Genomic DNA, 23,613 nt, shown 5'->3' with positions numbered 1-23,613 from the left:
AATTTAATATTTGATATGTGGTTGTTTCCTAGATTTTAGTTGTGGATTAATCTCAATCTATTAAAAGCTATGACTTTATGACAAATATGAAACTAAGCAAAAAATAAATGCGGGAAATCCAAAACCAATTGTAATTTAAAGCTGTTTTTTGTAGGCTTTCAAATTTATCTCTATATAGAACTGAACTGTTCTATGTTTTGCAGTTTCTACTACACAAATCTGTTTATAGTAAGTAGAAAACATCTTCATCAAGGCTCAAAGTTATGTAATAAAACATAACTAATGTATTTAAAAGTCTAATGAAATTAAAGAGTGTGTGCATGTATAGCCAAATACTAAAAATTAATGTTTTACCCAAAGGGCTGTGTCTTTGATGAATAAATGTATTTGTTACGGTGAATTTCTAAACATATGTCCGAATAGTTTTTTTCTCAAGCTATTAAGGCACTATTAACACCAAAATGCAATGAAGTAGACTCTCTCTTCTTGTGTTTTCTAGTCTGTGAGGTTTCCCACAGTATTTTTCTGGCTAGAATAAGAAGCTGTTAGCAGTGAATTTGTTAACGCTAAGATCTCTTTGCTGCTGATATTCCGTTTTGTGATATTTTCTACTGCTAGCAAATGGCTTATATAGTCAAATATAGCATTACTTTGTAGATTAAGTTATGCCTGGCTTTAAAAGGGAAGAGGATATTTTGGATATATGCCTAGGAATGGTATAGCTGGATATTGAGGAAGTGCTATTCCTAATTGTCTGAGAAAGTGCCAGATTGATTTCCAAAGTGGTTGTACAGGTTTACAAACCCATCAGCAATGGAGGAGGGTTCCCCTTTCTTCACATCCTCCCCAGCATGTATTGTCACTTGAGTTTTTGATATTAGCCATTCTGATGGGTGAAAGGTGAAATCTCAGGGTCATTTTGATTTGTAGCTCCCTGATGACTAAGGACACTGAGCATTTCTTTAAGTGTTTCTCTGCCATTCTATATTCCTCTACTGAGAATTCTCTGTTTAGCTCTGTACCCCATTTTTTATTTTGATTACTTGATTTGTTGCTGTTTAACTTGAGTTCTTTATATATACTGGATATTAGCCCTCTGTCAGATACAGGGTTGGTAAAGATCCTTTCCCAGTCTGTAGGCTGTTTGTTTATTTATTTTTGTTCTGACGACAGGGTCCTTTGCTTTACAGATGCTTTTCAGTTTCATGAGGTCCCATGTATTGATTGTTGCTCCTAGAGCCTGTGCTGATGGTGTTCTGTTCAGGAAGTAGTCTCCTGTGCCAGTGAGCTGAAGGCTCTTCCTCACTTTTTCTTCTAAATGATTTAGTGTGTCTGGTTTTATGTTGAGGTCTTTGATCCACTTGGTCTTTAGTTTTGTGCAGGGTGAAAAATACGGATCTATTTGCATTTTTCTACATGTAGACATCCAGTTAGACAATTTGTGGAAACACCATTTTTTGAAGATGCTGTCTTTTTTCCGTTGTATGATTTGGGCTTCTGTGTCAAAAATCAAGTATCTGCAGGTGTGTGGGTTTATTTCTGTGTCTTCTATTTGATTCCATTGATTCACCGTTCTGTTTCTATGCCAGTACCATGCAGTTTTTATTACTATTGCTCTACCATGTTCATAGCAGCTTTATTTGTAATAGTCAGAATCTGGAAACAACCTAGATATCCCTCAACGGAGTAATAGATACAGAAATTGTGGTACATTTACACAATGGATTACTACTCAGCAATTAAAAACAAGGAAATCATGAAATTTGTAGGCAAATGTTGGGCTCTAGAAAAGATCATCCTGAGTGAGGTATCTCAGAAGCAGAAAGACACACATGGTATATACTCACTTATAAGTGGATATTAGACACATAATATAGGATAAACATACTAAAATCTGTACACCTAAGAAAGCTAAGCAAGAAAGAGGACCCTGGGTAGGATAATCAATCCTCACTCAGAAAGACAAATGGGATGGACTTTGGAAGAAGGAGAAAACAGGACAGGAGCCTACCACAGAGGGCCTTTGAAAGACTCTGCCCAGCAATGTATCAAAACAGATGCTGAGACTCATAACCAAACTTTGGGCAGAGTGCAGGGAATCTTATGAAAGAATGGGGAGATAGTAAGACTTGGAGAGGACAGGAGTTCCACAAGGAGAGCAACAGAACCAAAATAATCTGGTCACAGGGGTCTTTTCTGAGACTGATACTCCAATCAAGGACCATTCATGGATATAACCTAGAACCCCTGCTCGGATGTGGCCCATGTCAGCCTAGTATCCAAGTGAGTACCCTAGTAAGGGGAACAGAGATTGTCTTTGACATGAACTCAGTGGCTGTCTCTTTGATTACCTCCCCTTGAGAGGGGAGCAGTCTTTCCAGGCCACAGAGGAAGACAATGCAGCCAGGCCTGATGCGACCTGAAAAGCTAGGGTCAGATGGAAGTGGAGGAGGACCTCCCCCCTCAGTGGACTTGGAGACGGGTATGTGAGGATATAAGGGAGGGAAGGTGGGATTGGGATGGAATTGAGGGAGGAGGCTAAAGCTGGGATACAAAGTGAATTAATATTAAAAAATTTTTTGAAAAGGGAGGATTGTAACAGGGTAATCATCAGGTAGGTCTGGGAGAGTATTTTCACCTAGTGAAATACATCAGACAATTTCTAAAGAGAGATCTAGGTTATAAGGTCCAATTACACACTGCTTATATGTTTGTCACACATATAAACGATTTCTGGAAAGCCTCAGGAAAGGCATGGTTCTCTAATGATTCACTAATATTCTTTGGTTAATGCTCCCCATTTCATGAACCTGTCTCCATTGCTAAATATACCCAGCTCTTTCCCAAATTATGTTACAACTTACACTTAACAGTTTTATGTTACCAAAGAAGCATTCCCTTTTTCCTTTTATATATGGAGAAATTTAGCCATTACCTAAATAAAGGAATTGATTCAATAAATTATTAATCTCCACTTAGTATATTAAGAGACAACTGAAAAATATAAACGTTCATGAAATTCTACAAAGTAGTAGTATAGTTAATGTTTCAGAGTTTTTTAGAGTTTTGGAAAAAATGTCAATATGGAGATTGCTGAATTGAGAAATTAAAGTAGATAATAAGAAAAATTAGATTTTAAAAGATGGTTATAAATGTAAAATTGTATCACTTCATTGCTTTTATCTTAAGGTATTTTGGGAAAATGTTCATTAAGAAAAAGGAAGAGGATTTAAGTTCTTGAGTATAAAATTTTAAAAATGAAAGGGTTTGCCGGGTGTAGTGCTGCATGCCTTAGATCCAAGCACCTGGGAGGCAGAGGCAAGCAGATCTCTGAGTTTGAGGCTGGTCTGGTCTACACTGTGAGTTCCAGCACAGCCAGAGCTACATAGTGAGACCGTGTCTCTTAAAAACAAAAAATAAAAAGCAAATGGTATGGAAAGGTTATCCTATTAATAAAGTGCTTGCTACTCATGCTTAACTAATGTTAAAAAACAAAGAAAAAGAAAAGGCCAGGCATGGTAGAGCACAAGTCCAGCATTGGAGAGGCAGAGAGGATTCCTATAGCTTCCTGTCCAGCTTGTGTAGTCCAATAAGTGAGCTCCATGCCAGAGATGCTTTCTTCAAAAATAGGTAGAAAAGCATTCCTGAAGCATGACACCCAAGGTTGCCTCCTGACCTCCATATCTGCGTTGCTAACTCTCAAAATAATTTAAAAATATTTGAGGTCAGGAATTATAGATAGGAACAAAATGCAGTCAAGACTGAAATATACTGTCCTTATAAGTATGAATTCACCATTCAGCTTCATAGAGATTCCTCACCAAATTGAGAAACTCTATCCTTGAATTTGCTTTGGTATATGTTTCTGTAGTTAGGTTATTTCTTGGCAAAATTTATCCTTTGGGGTTTGTCCTTGTATATTGGAGAGATGACTCAACAGTTCAGAGCACATCCTGCTCTCCCAGAGGACTACAGTCTGGTTTCTAGGACCCACGTTGGGCAGCTCAAAACCATCTAATTCCAGTGCCTTCTGAAGGTACCTGCACATATGTAGGTACTCATAGTGTCAAAAATACTTCAGTAAAAATACTGATCTTTAAAAAAATATTCCCAATGAAAAATCATATATTTTTGTGTTTTATACATGGGTTTTCTCTTACTAGGTTGATTCTTTTTCAGTTTCTTCCTTCACCCTGTATTTCAAACCTATTTAGTGGAAGAAGTGCTGCTGAGGACAAGGGTCACTCGGTGTGACACATTCTGAGTTTGGACAATTGCATGATACAGAGCCACCATCATGCTAGGTATCATGAGAGTTTTTCTCTGAAGTCTTATGTGCCTTTTATCCATTTCCACCTCCACCCATGCAAAACTGTCTTAAGGTGAGGTATATCATCCATACTTCAAATTTATTTGCATTTTGTATTTCTGCTGCTGTTCTTATATATGATCAGGTCTTATTAAGTATTACAGCTGGACATTGCCATAAGCCTTCTGATTACTTGAGCCCCGAACACTTGGGGATTTAAAGGTTTTTGGTATTTTGCATTTTACCAGATATGCAGCCCATTTTACAGATGCAGCACTGAATCAAGGACCATTTTTAGTATCTGACTGTCTCGATTGCTTTGTGCTGCTGTGATTGGGTATCCAAGACTGGGTAATTAATAAAGTTTTCTTTCCCCCTAGTCTGGAGGGTGAGTGGTCATCTCAGAATGCTGCCATCTCTAGTGTCTGTCCTTTGAGGGCTGCTCTGCTCCCAAGATGGTGCCTCACCACATTCTCCAAAGGAGAGGAATGCTGTTTCTGCATTTAGCAAAAGGATAGAAAGCAAAGGGAGCCACATTGCTTATGCCAAGCAAACCCTTTTATAAGGTTGTTAATTCGTTCATGAGGGCAAATCCTCATGACTTAACTTTCCTAAAGTTCTGCCTCCTAATCCTGTTGAGTTGGGAGTTTGCCGTACATGGATTTAGAGTGCTCAAGCAAAATAAAGTGGTGCTTTTGTATCCTAGAGCATTAAGCCTGGCTTGATGGCAGGAGAGGTCAAAAACAGAAGTAAATTTGCATAGTGATTGAAAACATGGGAATTTTAAGTTTTAAAGTTTTAAACAGACAAAAGATGCTAGAGCAGAAGAAAGATAAACTTGGAAACAACAGGCCCAAGTCTGAGTTAAGATTTTCCTGAACATAATGAAATCTACACACCTAAAGAAGATAATCAAGAAAGTGGACACAGGCGAAGGTGATTAATCCTCATTTAGAAAGACAAATGGGATGTGCATTGAACGTATGACAGGAGTCTACCACAAAAGGCATCTGAAAGACTCTACCTAGCAGTGTTTCAAAGCAGACACTAAGACTTATAACCAAACCCTCGGCAGAGTGCAGGGAATCATATGAAAGAAGGGGAGTTAGTATGATGGGGAAAGGATAGGAGCTCTACAAGGACCAAATATATCCGGGCACAGGGTCTTTTCTGGGACTGACACTCAACCAAGGACCATCTATGGATATAACCTAGAACTTCTGCTCGGATGTGGCCCGTGGTAGCTCAGTAACCAAGTAGTTTTCCAAAGTAAGGGGAACACGGACTATTTCTAACAGGATCTCAAGGGCAGGCTGTTTGACACCCCCCCCCCCCCGGGGAGGAGCAGTCTGTTAGGCCACAGAGGAGGACTTTGCAGCCAGCCCTGAAGATACCTGATAAAACAGGGTCAAATGAAAGGGGAGGAGGTCCTCCTCTATCAGTGGACTTGGAAAGGGGCAGGGAGGAGACCAGGGAGGGAGTGTGGGGTTGGGGAGGGAAAGAGGGAGCCGGATACAGATGGGACACAGAGTTAACAAAATGTAACTAAAAAGAAAAATTAAATTAAAAAAAAAAGAATAATTAAAAAAAAAAAGATTTTCCTGGAGAAGTGTCTGGAGTCCACTAGATGGCAGATGAAGGGAACTATCTTGGCCACTTATCTTTAGTCGCTAGACAAACAGCCAGTCTCCACGGTACAGAAAAGTTGATGATTGTCTTATTTTTTTCCCTGTTGCTGTAATATAGTCTGACAAAGGAAGGGTTATATTAGCTCAGAGTTCAAGGGAACATTCCATCATGGTGGGAAAGTCAGGACAGCAGGAAGCAAAAGCAGCTAGACAGATGGCATCCCACAATCAAAAGGCTGAGAGCTATGCATGTATTATGCTGCTGCTGCTGTTGAGTTTTATTCAGTTCAGCATCCTTAAAGGTAGGTCTTTTTACATCAAGTAAGATCATCTCTCAGGGGCGTGCTCAGAAATCCATTCCGCAGATTCTAGATCAGGTTGAGTTGAGTTCACTAGCCCTCACAGTGAGTGTGTGTGCATGCAGAGAATCATGGAGACCAAACAGGAACTGACCAGAGTCTGAGAAACTGCTTTTCCACAAGACTCTCTACACTTAGCCCAATGTTTGGCTGTGAGTCTCAGCATCTCTTTTGATCTCACGCTGGGTGGAGGCTCTCAGAGGACAGCTTTGCTAGGCCTCTGTCCACAAGCATAGCAGAGTATTGTTAGTGTCGGGTTGGCTCTCTCCCACGGCATGGGTCTTAGGCCAGACATTGGGTGGACATTCCCTCAATCTCTGCAGTATTTTTGTCCCTGCACATCTTGTAGGCAGGGTAAATTGGTAAGGGCAGTAGGAATTGTCTCTGACATGGACTCTGTTACCTGCTTTTTTATCATTCCCGCAGGGGTGGGTTCCCTTGCCAGGCCACAGGGGAAGAGGACATGCTCAGTACTGATGCCACTTGATGAGCTGGTGTGAATGGGTGGAAGGGGAAGAGAGGAGGGGGGAAAGAGGAAGGAAGTGGGCTTCGATCGGGATATTAAGTGAATAAATTAGTTTTAAAAAGGGAAAAATGATTTTAAGAATGTCAGGTAATTCAGAAGAACTGAAGAGCAGTGAAAAAGTTTGAGCCAGTGTTCCAAACACTAACGAATCTGACCACTTCATCAAAGAAAGAAATAGAAATCTGGACCTATTGTAAGAATTCTAGAAGTGATAATTGGTGATTGGGGCCTGGAGTGAATGTTTCTATGTTCTTGTTCTCTTATTGAAATAATTAAAAATTCTGTTCACACAGATTTGCAAAAGGAGCAAGATATTTTTTTTCAAATATAAATGATAGTACAGATTAAGGACGGATACACTATAAAGATTTACAGAAAGCCACATGAGTAAATACTCAAGAGCCTCAATTACTATTTTATGGAGCTCAAGAGGAAGAGCTGGTTACCAAGAGGCACAGTTTGGGTGGATCTCTGTTTTAATTAGGTTATAGAATCACTATTGTGTATGTCCCTTCTTATGATGCATCTGATTTTAATCATACATGCCAAGTTATGCTTGGGCATATGGTGATAAATAGGGGATTTCCCTACAAAGTTACTAATGGAAACAGTCTGCTTTTTACTGTTCATGCTCCCCCAAACAGTTGAGGTTGAATTGGCCCCCCCTATTCTACATACCTGAATACGTAAGAAATACGATTGAAGGGTTTAAATTTGATAACTACCAGAGTGGCAAAGGTACCATTGTTCAAAGATGGTGGTGTGTGGCCTCCCTGATACAGATTGAGGGTTGAGGGGGTTTCCCGGTTGCTAAGTGCATTGCCTGGAGTGAGGAATGCCTGTGCCTATACCTGCAGGTGAAGGAACTAGGCTTTCAAATGTGTTAGAAGGGTTCCCACCATTTGCCTGCAAATTTTGTGATTTCCTTGTTTTTCATTGCTGAGTAGTGTTCCATTGTATAAATGTACCACAATTTCTGCAAATGGTGGGAACTAGAAAAGATCATCCTGAGTGAGGTATCCCAGAAGCAGAAAGACACACATGGTATATACTCACTTATAAGTGGATATTAGACATATAAAATAGGATAAACATACTAAAATATGTATACCTAAAGAAGCTAAGCAAGAAGGAGGACCCTGGGTAAGATGATCAATCCTCACTCAGAAAGCAAATGGGATAGAAATCGGAAGATGAAGAAAACAGGGAACAAGAGAGGAGCCTACCACAGAGGGCCTCTGAAAGACTCTACCCATCAGGGTATTAAAGCAGATGCTGAGACTCATAGCCAAACTTTGGGCAGAGTGCAGGGAATCTTATGAAAGAAGGGGGAGAGAGAAAGACCTGGATGGGTCTGGAGCTCCACAAGGAGAGCAGCAGAACCAAAATATCAGGGCACAGGGGTCTTTTCTGAGATTGATACTCCAATCAAGGACCATTCATGGATATAACCTAGAACATTGGCACAGTTGTAGCCCATGGCAGCTTAGTGTCCAAATGGGTTCCCTAGTAATGGGAACAGGGACTGTCTCTGATGTGAACTCAGTGGCTGGCTCTTTGATCACCTCCCCCTGAGGGGTGGGGGGGGCACAGCCTGACCAGGCCACAGAGGAAGACTATGAAAGACAGTCCTGATGAGACCTGATAGGCTGTGGTCATATGGAAGGGGAGGAGGTCCTCCCCATCAGTGGACTGGGGAAGGGGCAATGGAGGAGATGAGGGATGGAGGGTGGCATTGGGAGGGGAAGAGGGTAGAAGGCTGCAGCTGAGATACAAGGGGAATAAATTGTAATAAATAAAAAAATTATGTTTAAAAAAAGAGAAGGGTTGGGCATAACCCAAAGCCAAATGGGGGTCCCAGAGTATTAGACTATCTCCTATGCTTGCCTACCTCAGAATTACAAGAGTGTTCCTCAAACAGAACATCAGGTACAAATAGCATTGTTTTTATTAAGGTTACCATTTAACATTTCTGTAAATATTTCCAGAAATAGAAAACTATAATTGAAATTCTTTGTTCCTTAGCATATTCTTGCTTCAATAAAGCTATTATTTTTCTATGCTGTCTACAGATTATGCTTAATTTTGTCTTCCAAGATAGACCTCACACATATTTCAGTCTTCCTAATATTAAAAAGTAATGTTGAGGCTAAATATTTAGTTTCTGAATTATTTTATAAAGTGAAGTTTTGTTTTGATATTGTATCACTTTTTTTTTGTTGTTGTTGTTTTCTAGCTTTCAATGTTGTAGGTTTTGTTTGATATTTGATACCAGAAATCTAAGTTGCAGTACAGTGGAGTAAACTCTGTATTTGATTCTTAACTAATTTGTTACTGTGCCAGATTGGAGATGTCTGAGAAGTGAGTGAAGTATAGGGTAAGAGGTGACAACAAAAAATAAGGCATGTGAGTTCAGGGCTAAAATGACTGCATAGCTAGACCCTGTCTTTAATAGGTAAAGATCAAACAGCTATATCAGCTGGGAAGTTTTTCACCCGGGATTATATGTGTGAATTGATCTAGGTAAATGAAACTTGAGTTTTCCATAACGGAATTGGGCAAAAGTGCATTTATTCTTGATAAAGGTTAATGTTTGCAAAGACCTGAACAAAGTCTGATACAAATATAGTGGTAAGAAGGGTGTGTTCTGAATTATATGGAAAGAAGGAAAGAAATCTGAGCTTTGCAACTAGGCAGATTTCTGTTATGATTCTCTCATTTAAAATCCCTTAGTTGTATACAAGGGTACCTGATCTTTCTTGAGCCCTTTGTTTTGGTGGTGATGGGAATTGAACCCAGGACCTCATCTGTGGCTAGGTAGGTTCTGTACTACTGGGCTATTCTCCTGACTCCCTCGCTCCTTGCAGTTCTAGGGTTAAAGAAGAAAAGGTATTGCTGGCACCTGTGATCTCAGAAACACAAGCTATTATGGTGTTGACACATTTAGTTAAGGAAGGCACTAGGAGTATGTCAAGGCAACTTCTACCCTTACACTCTTGTTCTATTCTCCACCAAGAACACACTCATCACACACATTAGATGATAGTGGATCCCTTCTCGGTGTTTAATGCCTTCCTATCATAGGAAAACATAAGTTCTTAACTTAGAGAAAAACTTCTTTGTAACAAGGCAACAACTCTGCTTTCTCATCTCCCCAAACAGAACATTTCTCTACATTCCATTTGCTCTGTGATTCAATACCTTGGTCTTACTCTTCTGAAATAACTACAAATACGCTCTTGCCTCCAGACCTTTGTGCCGTTCCCTCCATCCAGATACACTTGTCTCTAATACTCCATACTTGCTGTCAGATGTCTGCGTAGGGTAGGGCCGGGCCCACCCTAACCAGCCAGCCTTTTGTCATTGGCGTTTGTCCTCTTCACCTTTATTTTTCTTCACTTGCTATTGATGGCAGGGCATTGTTTCATTCATTGATTTATATCCACCAAATAGAATAGTGCTTACCAATAAAATGTTCCATAGATGTGTATTTACTGAATAGCAGAGGCAGAAAAAGTGGCTCAAGGGTCCAGTTGAGGCATCTGTGTATTCAGCCAATTTTGTATTTTGTAGGAAAAGGGAGATTGAAATTTTTGGTGCATCTTAGTGTGATTGTTGACTTTTATTAGCCCCTGTACTAACTTGTGCTTCAGTAAGTAGATCTTTTTCCTCATATACTGAAACCAAACATTTTCTATCTGTGAGCTCGTTTCTTTTAACTGATAACAATGGCAGTACACTATATTAGATTCTTTAGATTGTAATGAAAGTTTGACTTTTGAAGTCTTGTTACTTTTGTTTAGGGACATATATACATATGTATATATATAATATATATTATATAATTAATATATATAATTATATATATACACACATATATACATATATGTGTATATATAATATTGATATTTCAAGACAGGTTTTCTCTGTGTAGCCCTGGCTACCTTGGAACTTGCTCTGCAGACCCAGTTAGCCTTGAATTCAGAGATCCATTTGCCTCTGCCTCCCAAATGCTAGAATTAAAGGTGTGCACCATCATGCCCAGCCTAAAGAATTTTTTTAAAATGGCTGAATAAAAAGTTAAAGTTGGAAATGGAAACAACATGGATGCCCTTCAATGAATGAATGGATAATAAAAATGTGTATGGATACAAAGTGAAATACTATTCTGCTGTAAAGGAAAAAAGATAGGACATTTGCAGGTAAGTGATGGATCTTGAAAATGTTATGTTGAGTGAGGTAACCCAGACCCAGAAAGATAAATGCTGAAAAGTCTTCTTCATCCCAGCTTCAGGTCTTCATATGTGAATTTATTACATGGAGTAAATGCAGAAACCACGAAAGTGTAAAGAGATTGGGGGCTCGAGAGAGTAATATCAGGATACAGAACTTGGGAGGGGCTGGAGGGAGGAAAGGGAAGGAGGAAAGTGATATGATTAAATTTTAACTAAGCAGGAAAGAGTAACAGGGAAAGCACTCTAACTGGGGTGTAGGGGAACGAGGTTAATACAGAGGAGAAGGAAGGAGAGGAAGCTGTTAGATAAATCCTCAGGGAATCGTTTTGTATTTACCTAAGATTATGTAATACTCGCACACATACATATCACATATATTAAACAGTTTGTTATTTGGTCAAATAATGCTCCCACAACTTGTTCTATGAGTTAATAAAACTCCAGTGCCAGATGGCGGACACCTGCAATTGAGTAGATGGTCAGGGGAGGCCAAGAGTCTCCCAAAACAATACAGGCTATGGCTGTTGTCCTTGATTGCCTCCCAAAGTTTGAAGGTAAGCCCTACTGCCGAAGACCCTGCAAGCTTGGGACACAGATGGGCTGGATCTAACCTTGAAGCCACCTCCTCCTGGTCTGATTTCATGGTACCAGAAAGTACTATGCAAGCTGCCAATGAGGAAAGCAATCTGTTGTCCTCTTCAGCTGCGATATCTACAAAGCACAATACTGAGCAACATGACAAGACATTCCTAAAGATACAGTAGTGATCAGTACAATACAGATGTTGGCAGTAACCGCTAAAGCCCGCTCAGTAGGAGGGAAACTATGCCTGGTGCTAGAAACCCAACCAACTTCCCAGGGCTAGTGAAGTCATGGATTTTAGAAGAGGACCTACTACTTCTACTTTACTAGATCAATATAATTCCTAAATCTTTTTATCCTTATACCACAGGTAAGTTTATCTGTCACCCCTTGTCAAAGAAGCCTCTCTTAACAGCAAATGGAGACCTGGACATAATGCAGAGAGCACTGGATCATGGCTAGTCCAGCTAAAACAAATACATTTACAACACAGCGCCTGCATCTATGGTTCAGGGAACTTTGTAGAAGAGAGAGCAGAAAGACTGTGAGAAGTAGAGGACCAGAAGTGTGCTTTCAGGTGGTGTCTCCCAGAAATACTTGAACAGTGACAATGTCAAGAGACATGCTGATGTGGTAGAGGAAAATCTCATGAGCCTCTTCCAGGCAACAGTGATAGCTGAGAGAGGAAGCGTTAGCTTCCCTCAGAGATGATTCCCCTAACGACCACTTAGTACAAAGTGGTCAGCTCTGTAACAAGCTTTGTACACAAGCAACAAAAACGGACCCAGCTGTTGTATTTATCAAATAGAATATCCACCAAATAGAATAGTGCTTACCAATAAAATGTCCCATAGATGTATATTTACTGAATAGCAGAGGCAGAAAAAGTGGCTCAATGTACCATGTGTATGATAAAAGAAAAAGGTGCCATCAATTTCATCTCTCTCTTGTTTGGATGACTTAGTGCTACCTTTCCAGTCACACACAGTTGGGATAGAAAACATATGTTGAGTTGTTGACACTGCACAGCTGCCAAGCACTGCAAACGGCCGGGCTGTGGCTTACTCCAGTGTCAATACATCACAAGTTCCCTTCCCAGTTGTTGTATGTGCTCATTCAGATAATTCGTCCTTCCTAACTGGACGCATCTGTTTTCTTTCGGACTACTGCGATTATTCACTCGTCTCTTCCTCATGCTTATTGTGCTCACAAAAAAATCTGCAGTTTAGATTCATAAAACCCTATATATTACCCTTTTTGTCTTAATGTGGCTTTTATTTTTTTTTATGTTACTGCTTCAGGTACAGATGTTTTATATATTATTCATTTTGAATTTATATTTTTTATGTTTTCAATTTATTCCATTAGCTACGAGGTAAGTAATATTCAGAGCTCAAATTGTCAAAATATGGCTTATGAGGGCTCTCTGGAATGATGAATGGAGAATGATAAAATCTATGTTGGTATGGAATTACAAAGATTATGTAAAATTCAATCGTTTATTCGTTTAAAGCCTACTGAGTACCATCACTATGGCTTTTGCTCTGTGTAATCTGGAGTTATTAGCCTAACATTGGAGATATTATGTAAGAAAAATTTTTACAAATTGCCAACTGAAATGAGTACTTCAAGTGAAATAGGCAGAGTGTTGCAAGAATGGATTGTAGGAACACTTAATCTAGTCCAACGCAATGTAACTCTAATGCAGAGTATTTTGAAGGATGGAAGGAGGAAAATGGCATTCAGAACATTGGGCAGGTAGATGGTAAAGAAGAAGGAAACCTCATTGAGAAAGGCCTAGCAATATTGGAGGCATCAAGGGACCCCAGAATACATTTAACTATAGCCTCTAAAGACGTGTTCTTTGAAGAGTGATTTCTTAGGTTGAGGGTAATGTTTGCCTAGCCTGCACAAAACTCTAGGTTTCATCCCCAGCGCCTCATAAAACCTGGCCTGGTGACGCATGCTACTAATCTGAGCACTTGGGAAGTTGAAGTAAAAGGATCCAAAGTTCAACATCATCCTTGACCACAATCAGGAAGTTTGAGGTAAGTTTGAGTTACATTTGACTCACTATCCTCCCCCACTCTCTCTTATATGCACAAACATATGAAGAAAGAAGTAGCAAATGAAACAAAAATCCAAAATGAAGCAATAATTCTCCTCTAAATTTACAAACAACCCCACACACATTTAAGAATACATGCATTAAGTGAGACTGTAGCGTGGTGGTGGTTGGCAGTCACTGAGAGACATCAAAGGAAGACCACTGCAGGAATGTGGGGCTACATGAAGTATAAGTCGATATGGTACATCTGGAAAATAACGACTTCCAGTGGATAGAACATCTGTGAGAAGGTCTACCTAAAATCTCCAGCTCAGAGCTGGAAGAAATTGATTCCAGGAGAAAGCTTAGCACCTCCTGATGGACCCAAAGTAGGTAAGGTAGGTGAAGATTTGAAGGAAGCAAGATGTAGAAACATTATCAGAAGTGTGAGAAATTTAAGTGTTTTTTTTTTCCTCCAAAGAAAAGGAAATAATATAAAATTATGACATAATCCAATTGTACATTGAAAGAATGAGAATGTTGGGAAGGTAGCAGTTTGATATTTCTCAAGGTATTATAACTAAAGTTGTAGAATTATGAGTCTATTCTGTGTTGTTTTGCTGTAACAAAATAACAGTCTGGGAAATTTATAAAGGAAGCGAGCTTACATGGTTTATAACTCTCGTGACTGGAAAGGCCAAACAGCATAGTAGAAAAGTGGAAAGGGAGTTAACTCATGTGCAGAAGGAACTCAGTGCACAATATAGAGCCAAGATAGCTGAACTTGGTTTTTGATAATTGATTTTCAACAGAATAAACTTCAGTCACAGGAGAGCTGAGACAGTGCTCTAAATAGCACTAATCCATTCATGAGGGTAGAGGCCTGTGACCTAACTTCTTTTTCTTAAGCACAACCACTTCAGTGTTGTGCCACTTCACCGCCCTACACTGGAAAATGCGTGACTACCACACGGATGTTTGCTTCATAATCCATACCCACACACAGTAAAGCCATTTACTCTAGCTATAAGAATTCACACACATGAGGAAACTGACTTAGCGGGGATAGAAAATAGTGCTAAATCAGTAAACTTTTTATACTAACGACACAAGTTCAAGGATGTGCTGACATTCTTACATTTAGGAGCTGATTCGCATTTAATGCTTGCTAATCCTTCATAGGAAAAGCAAGGGCATTTCTTGAACAGGTATTGGTGGGTGTGGAAGCCCTGGAAATATGTATTGATCTTTTCCCATAAATGTACGTCACTGATTTTCTCTGGCTCCCCTAAGGTGCCTTCTCTGTCTTGTTATTGGGTACGATAAAGCCCTTTAAAAAAATGTTTACTTTTCCTTGTGCATTTGTTAGCTGGAGTGAATCATTACATTCCAATGTATCTGATGTACAGGTCTGTGTCGCTTCTTCACCTCCTAACTTTTAACATTAGTACATGATGTCCTCATATATTTCTCATAGCCACTCATCCTTTTTGACCTAATCTACAGATAAGAACTATTTGCATAATGAAGACATTAATGAATCTTGTTACTGGTAGACAGCATGCCCAACATTTCCTTGTCAGCCTCTCCACAATCATTCAGCTGCTGTGACTAATTGCTCCAGACTTCATAACCTCAAGCACTCCATTATTAACCTGGCAGGCTAAGGCCATACAATTGTCTACTTCTGATTGACCAATGCCTGTACCCTGTAGGTTGTTAAATATTTGAGGGAAAAGTTAGGCTATGAGTGAATAAAATATTTCCTGTTGTGTTTAGCAAGGCAATAACAGAAGTGGGGTCACATGTTACTGGACCTCCGAACTGCAGCCCTTCTCTGTCAGCATGGCATGTAGCAGGATCTACTTAGCTTGTCAAAGGAAAACAATAGTCCCTTGTGACTTGATAATATTCTTGGAAAGTAAACTAAGATCTTACTTCTTGGAAAGTAAACTGATATCCCACCCAGCACATGATTTCTTCCTCTCCCACAAGGTCCCCTTTCTAGCATCATGACCTACATATGCATGCTTAAAACAAACGTAATGAGTGGTAGCAGGATAGCTCCAGATTATCCCTTTGCTGGACAATGCAGTCAGCAGCCCTAGCATTTGCTATGGTTTAGTATTCCCTATTCTTTAAGATGGAGATAGACATCCCCAAAGAATAGAGTTTGCAGCATATCCCAGTGAGAATTAAGGGGCAGAAAGCCTGTAAATATGTGGCAACAAAATAGACTGGCCAAGTGTGAGACAGTGACATACAGCAGAGCATATAAACACACACACACACACACACACACACACACACACACACACACACATACACACACACGCATGTACACAGATGAAAATGTCATAATATCACTTTTTCTTTATGGCTGAAAAAATTCCATATTGCATCTTTTTTTTTTTTTCATTTTTGTTTGTTTTGCTTTTGACACAGGGTCTAAAGTTTTCAAGCTGACCTTGAACTCATTCTGTACTTGAGCCAGGCCTTGAACTTGTAATCCTCCTGCCCCATCTCAGTCAATAGCTGCAATTAGAGGCTTGCACCAACAGTCTAAACAATTTTAAATGATACATACCATGAATATAGCTTCTTTGAGAGAAAAATATTTGGGCTTGAATATGTTGTTCCATGACCTTTTTTTAAAATAGATTTTCCATGTCTTTAGTTCGTATTTTAGTTTTTTTTCTATCCCATGGATTTGTGGATTTTGCTACTTAACAGTTTCCTAAAGCCTTTGTGTGCATTTGTGTCCTCCCTCCTCAGTATTCTTTCTTTGGCTCTGTTGAGTCAAGTGATGTTTTCTACTGCCTTTTATGTTCAATTCATTGGGTTTTACTTTTACCATATTTTTATTGTTTTATTTTTTTAATTACAAAATTTTGGCTGAACTTGTCTTCCATATTGAGGAGTTTTTAATTTTTTTGCTGATTTTTATCATTTGTTTGTATTAATGATTTTTTCTTTTGTTAGCTAGGGTTTCTATTGTTACATTGAAACACCATGACCAAAAGCAAGTTGGGGAGGAAAAGATTTATTGGACTTACACTTCTACACTGTAGCCCATCACTGAAGGAAGCCAGGACAGGAACTCAAACAGGGCAGGAACCTGGAGGCAGGAGCTGACATAGAGACCATGGTGCTGCTTACTGGTTTGCTTCTCATGGTTTTCTCAGACTGTGTTCTTATAGAACCAAGGACCATCATTGCAGAGATGGCTCCACTCACAATGCACTGAGCTCTCTCTGAGATGAACTCAGTGGCTGGCTCTTTGATCACCTCCACCTGAGGGGGGAGCAGCCTTAACAGTCCACAGAGGAAGACAAAGAAGCCACTCCTGATGAGACCTGATAGACTAGGGTAAGATGGAAGGGGAGGAAGACCTCCCTATCATTGGACTAGGGGAGGGTCATAGGAGAAGAAGAGGGAGGAAGGGTGGGATTGAAAGGGGATGGGAGAAGGGACTACAGCAGGGATACAAAGTGAATAAACTAATAAAAATAAAAATTTAAAAAAATGGTGGGAAAATCAATAAATAAATCTTAAAAAAAAGAAAATACCTTACTTTTAAATAGCCAGATGTGTTTTTTCCTTAGTAAGCAATGTATTTACTCACTTTGTGGCCTGATCACAGCCCCTCCCTCCTCTCCTCCCAGTTCGACCCCCCTACACCGCCTCCCCCATTCCTCCTCCCCTTCTCTCCAGAGAGGGGCACCCCCCCATGGGTACCTACCCACTCTGGCACGAGTCACAGCAAGACTAAGCGAATCCTCTTCCACTAAGGAGATCTAGGAAAAGGGATTCAAAGGCAGGCAACAGAGTCAGAGACAGCCCCTACTCCAGTTGTTAGGGGACCCACATGATGAAAAAGCTCTACATAAGTGTAGGAGTCCTAGGTCCAGCCCATGCGTGCTGTTTGGTTGGTGCTTCAGTCTCTGGGATCCCTGTAAGCTTAGATTTTTTTTCAAACACCTGCTTTACTTAGGATTCTTAAACACTTTAACATCCCTTCCAACCCACGGACGAGAGGTAGGGGAGAAAGAAGGCCATTAGGCAAAGGGGGTTGTAGACCTTTTTAGACATAGAGTTCCTTGGGGGCAGTTCCACTCTTTGTTGTCCAGATACCGGCAGGCCAGTCAAATAGCAAATGCCAAACAGCAACACCAATCAACAGCAGCAGCAAGATTCAGCAGACGCAGCAAGACTCAGCCCGAGTAAATGAAGACCAGCAAAGTGATGTAAAGCGTTCTCTCCCTGCCTGTGGGCTTCTATTAATCCCTTCTCAGAGTCCACACAGGGCTGTTTTCTTCAGAGCAAAAACCACGCCCCTTGCATGAAACAGCTTTCAGCGTAACATCACACTCCTACTCACGCGTCTGTTTCTGACTGACCAAGATCATGAACCATCTCATGAGTTTGTTTTTTTTTTAATTTTTTATTTAACTTTTATTAATTACACTTTATTCACTTTGTATTCCCCCATAAGCCCCTCCCTCCTCCCCTCCTGATTCCACCCTCCTTCCCCCTTCTTCACCCATGCCCCTCCCCAAGTCCACTGATAGGGGAGGTCCTCCTCTCCTTCCTTCTGATCTTAGTCTATCAGTTGTCATCAGAAGTGGCTGCATTGTCATCTTCTATGGCCTGGTAAGGCTGCTCCCCCCTCAGGGGGAGGCGATCAATGAGCAGGCCAATCAGATTATGTCAGAGGCAGTCCCTATTCCCTTTACTATGTAACCCACTTGGACACTGAACTACCATGGGCTACATCTGTGCAGGGGTTCTAGGTTATCTCCATGAATAGTCCTTGGTTGGAGTATGAGTCTCTGGGAAGTTCCCTGTGTTCAAATTTCCTTGTTCTGTTGCTCTCCTTGTGGAGTTCCTGTCCTCTCCAGCTCTTACTATTTCCCACTTCTTACCTAAGATTCCATTCACTCTGCCCAACAGTTGGCCATCAGGCTCAGCATCTGCTTTGATAGTCTGCAGGGCAGAGGCTTTCAGAGGCCCTCTGTGGCAGGTTCCTAGGTTGTTTCCTGTTTTCTTCTTCTGATGTCCATCCTCTTTGCCTTTCAGGATGGGGATTGAGCATTTTAGTCAGGGTCCTCTCTCTTGCTTAGTTTCTTTAGATGTACAGATTTTAGTGGGTTTATCCTATGTTGTATGTCTATATGAGTGAGTATATACCGTTGTGTGTCTTTTTGCTTCTGGGACAACTCACTCAGGATGATCCTTTCCAGGTCGCACCATTTACCTGCAAATTTTATGATTTCCTTATTTTTCGTTGCTGAGTAATACTCCATTGTATAGATGTACCACAATTTCTGCATCCATTCTTCAGGTGAGGGGCATCTGGGCTGTTTCCAGCTTCTGGCTATTACAAATAAAGCTGCTACAAACATGGTTGAGCAAATGTCCTTATTGTGTACTTGAGCCTCTTTTGGATATATGCCTAGGAGTGGCATGGCTGGATCTTGAGGAAGTGCTATTCCTAGTTGTCTGAGAAAGCGCCAGATCGATTTCCAGAGTGGTTGTACCAGTTTACATTCCCACCAGCAGTGGAGAAGGGTTCCCCTTTCTCCACAACCTCTCCAGCATGTGTTGTCCCTTGAGTTTTGATCTTGGCCATTCTGATGGGTGTAAGGTAAAATCTCAGTGTTGTTTTGATTTGCATTTCCCTAATGGCTACTGACGTTGAGCATTTAAGTGCTTCTCTGCCATTCGATATTCCTCTACAGAGAATTCTCTGTTTAGCTCTGTTCCCCATTTTTTAATTGGATTACTTGGTTTGCTGCTTTTCAGCTTCTTTAGTTCTTTATATATACTGGATATTAGCCCTCTGTCAGATAAAGGGTTGGTGAAGATTCTTTCTCAATCTGTAGGCAGTCGCTTCATTTTGATGACGGTGTCCTTTGCTTTACAGAAGCTTTTCTGTTTCATGAGGTCCCATTTATTGATTGTTGCTCTTAGAGCCTGTGCTGTTCGTGTTATATTCAGAAAGATTTCTCCTGTACCAATGAGTTCTAGGGTATTTCCCACTTTTTTTTTTTTTCTAGCCGATTTAATGTGTCTGGTTTTATGTTGAGGTCTTTGATCCATTTGGACTTCAGTTTTGTGCAGGGTCATAAGTATGGATTTATATGTATGGATCTATTTTCATTTTTCTGCATGTAGACATCCAGTTGGACCAGCACTATTTGTTGAAGATGCTATCTTTTTTCCATTGTATGGTTTTGGCATCTTTGTCAAAGATCAGGTGTCATAAGTTCTTTTTTAACTGAAGATGAACTAAAAACATTTCCATGTCCCCACATTTGGGACCAGAACAAAAAAAGCACATAAAAGAAAACAAAACTTTCACCACCCGGCCCTCATGGGCCAAGATTAGTTTATTCTGTTGCCCTTCTTGTGGTATCCTTGCCCCCTCCAGCTCCCTTAATCCTTACTCACACTCTTCTGCAAAACTTACTGAGCTTGATCTGTTGTTTGGCTATGGGCCTCTGCCCATTTCTATCAGCTGCTGGATAAAGCCTCTTAGAAGACAGTTATGCTAGCTAGGCTCCTGTCTGGAAGCATAGCAGAGTATCATTAATAGTGTCAGGGGTTGGCTCTCTCCCATGGGGTCTCAAGTTGGGCTAGTAATTGGTTGGCTGTTCTCTCAATCTCTACTCTGTCTTTATCTCTGCCTACTAGAAGTTTAGGGATATAGCCAGATCTTACAGAGGCATTTTCTCAATTAAGGTTATTTTTCCTTCATATAACTCTAGTTTGTTAACATAAGGATAGCCAGGACATCTTCTGTGATGCTGAATTTCCCCTCTAGCCCTTGTATTGAATGCATTTGGTTTTGGGCTGTGGGTAATTGTTTCTAGTCATTGTGTGAAATCATCTGTCACCCACCTCAGTGTCTTGAACTCAGAGTTAAGAGTTGTGATCTTTTCAAAGAGTCATGTTGCCTTGCTTCCATGTTTCTTGTGTTTCTGTGTTGTGATTTGAGCATCTGTTGTTTTGAACAGGTCTTCAAGTTTTATTTGGGAATCTTCTCAGTGTGCAGATTACTCTCGATGGTTCCATCCCCAGTACTATCCACAGAGGACAAAACACATTGCTTTGAGATACTTCTCTGCTGACACACATGGCACTTTGCTGCCAGGGCCCTGTGGCTCCGCTCACCTCCCTTAGGTGCGCTGACTTGTCTGTTCTCTGAATTTTGTAGATATTGTCACTAACTTTATGGGTTTTTTTTTTTTTTGTTTTGTTTTGTTTTTTTTAGGCTCTTCCTCTTTTGTTCTCTGTGGAATAGAAACTTTTCCTACCTCCACACTTTTACTTTATTGAGTCACATGGTAACATCATGCAGTCCATCATGATGACTTAAAAATCTTATTTTATCTTTTCATTTGGCTTTGGACAATTTGACACATTTGACGGTATTTGCATTTTGTTTCTTGTAAACAACATGTAATAATAGATCAAGGAAATTGGCATATGTAATCATCCTGAGCCATTATTTTTCTTTTGTTCTGAGAAAAATCAAATAAGTCCTACTTTTTAATTTGTGTTATAGAACATTGTAAGTTATCTTATTAAATAACTTACAATGTTATTGTAAGTTAATCTTATTAAATGTTTATTTTTATATTAATTACAGTTTATTCACTTTGTATCCCGCTGTAGCCCCCTCCCTCATGTCCTCCCAATCCCACCGTCCCTCCCTCATCTCCTCCTATGCCCCTCTTCAAGTCCACTGATAGGGTAGGTCCTCCTCCCCTTCCATCTGACCCTAGCTTATCAACTCTCATCAGGATTAGTTGCATTGTCTTCCTCTGTGGCCTGGCAAGGCTGCTTCCCCTTAGGGGGGAGGTGATCAAAGAGCCATCCACTGAGTTCATGTCAGAGACAGTCCCTGTTCCCCTTACTAGGAAACCCAGTTGAATGCTAAGCTGCCATGGGCTACATCTGTGCAGGGGTTCTAGGTTATATCCATGAATGGTCCTTGGTTGTACTTTTCATCTCAGAAAAGACCCCTGTGCCCAGATATTTTGGTTCTGTAGCTCTCCTTGTGGCACTCCTGTCTTCTCCAGGTCTCACTACCTCACCCTTCTTTCATATGATTCCCTAGATTCTGCCCAAGGATTGGTTATGAGTCTCAGCATCTGCTTTGATACACTGCTATGTAGAGTCTTTCAGAGGCCCTCTGTGGTAGGCTCCTGTCCTGTTACTTGTTTTCTCTTACTTCCAACATCCATCCCATTTGTCTTTCTAAGTAAGGGTTGATCATCTTACCACGGGACCTCCTTCTTGTTTAGCTTCTTTAGATGTACAGATTTTAGTATGTTTATCCTATCTTATAGGTCTAGTATCCACTTGTAAGTGAGTATATACCATGTGTGTCTTTCTGCTTCTGGGATACCTCACTCAGTTAGAGCCTGTGCTGTTGGTATTCTGTTCAGGAAGTTGTCTCCTGTGCCAATGAGTAAGACTCTTCTCCAATGTTTCTTCTAACCGATTTAGTGTGTCTGGTTTTATGTTGAGGTCTTTGATCCACTTGGACTTTAGTCTTGTTCAGAGTGATAAATATGGATCTATTTGCATTTTCTACATGTAGACATTCAGTTTGTTGAAGATACTGTCTTTTTTCCATTGTATGGTTTTGGCTTCTTTGTCCAGTATACATAGGCGTGTGGGTTTGTGCTGGAGAGGTTGTGGAGAAAGGGGAACCCTCCTCCTCTGCTGGTGGGAATGTAAACTTGTACAACCACTTTGGAAATCAATGAGGTACTTTCTCAATTAGGAAAAGTGTTTCGTCAGTGTTTAGATTCAGCTAAACCACTCCTAGGCATATATCGAAAATATGTTCAAGTACAAAAACAAGGACATTTGCTCAACCATGTTCCTAGCAGCTTTATTCATAATAGCCAGAATCTGGAAACGACCCATATGCCCCTCATTTGAGGAATGGATACAGAAATTGTGGTACATTTATATAATGGATTACTACTCAGCAGTTAAAAACAAGGAAATCATGAAATTTGCAGCCAAATGGGATCTAGAAAGGTATCCTAGAAGCAGAAAGACACACACGGAATATACATACTCACTTATTAGTGGATATTAGACATATAATGTAGGATAAACATACTAAAATATGTACACCTAAAGAAGCTAAGCAAGAAAGAGGACCCTTGGTAAGATGATCAATCCTCACTAAGAAAGAAAAAGGGGATGGGTATTGGAAGAAGGAGAAAACAGGAAACAGGACAGGAGCCTACCACAGAGAGCCTTTGAAAGACTCTACCCAGCAGTGTATGAAAGCAGATGCTGAGACTCATAACCAAATTTTGGGCAAAGTGTAGGGAATCTTATGAAAGAAGGGGGAGATAGAAAGACCTGGAGAGGACAGAAGCTTCACAAGAAGAGCTACAGAACCAAAATGTCTGGGCACAGGGGTCTTTTCTGAGATGAATAGTACAACCAAGGACCATTCATGGATATAACCTAGAACCCCTGCACAGATGTAGCCCATGGCAGCTTAGCATTCAACTGGGTTTCCTAGTAAGGGGAACAGGGACTGTCTCTGACATGAACTCAGTGGATGGCTCTTTGATCACCTCCCCTCTAAGGGGAAGCAGCCTTGCCAGGCCACAGAGGAGGACAATGCAACTAATCCTGATGAGAGTTGGTAAGCTAGGGTCAGATGGAAGGGGAGGAGGACCTACCCTATCAGTGGACTTGAAGAGGGGCATAGGAGGAGATGAGGGAGGGACGGTGGGATTGGGAGGACATGAGGGAGGGGGCTACAGTGGGATACAAAGTGAATAAACTTTAATTTATATAAAAATAAAAATTAAATAAAAGAATCAATAAATGGGACCTCCTGAAACTGAAAAGCTTCTATAAAGCAAAGGACACTGTCATCAGAAC

This window comes from Psammomys obesus, unplaced genomic scaffold (genome assembly GCF_907164565.1).
Source record: "Psammomys obesus unplaced genomic scaffold, mPsaObe1.curated_primary_1811, whole genome shotgun sequence".
NCBI lineage: Eukaryota > Metazoa > Chordata > Mammalia > Rodentia > Muridae > Psammomys > Psammomys obesus.
The sequence above is the reverse complement of the archived record's forward strand: the minus strand, read 5'-3'. Positions refer to the sequence as shown.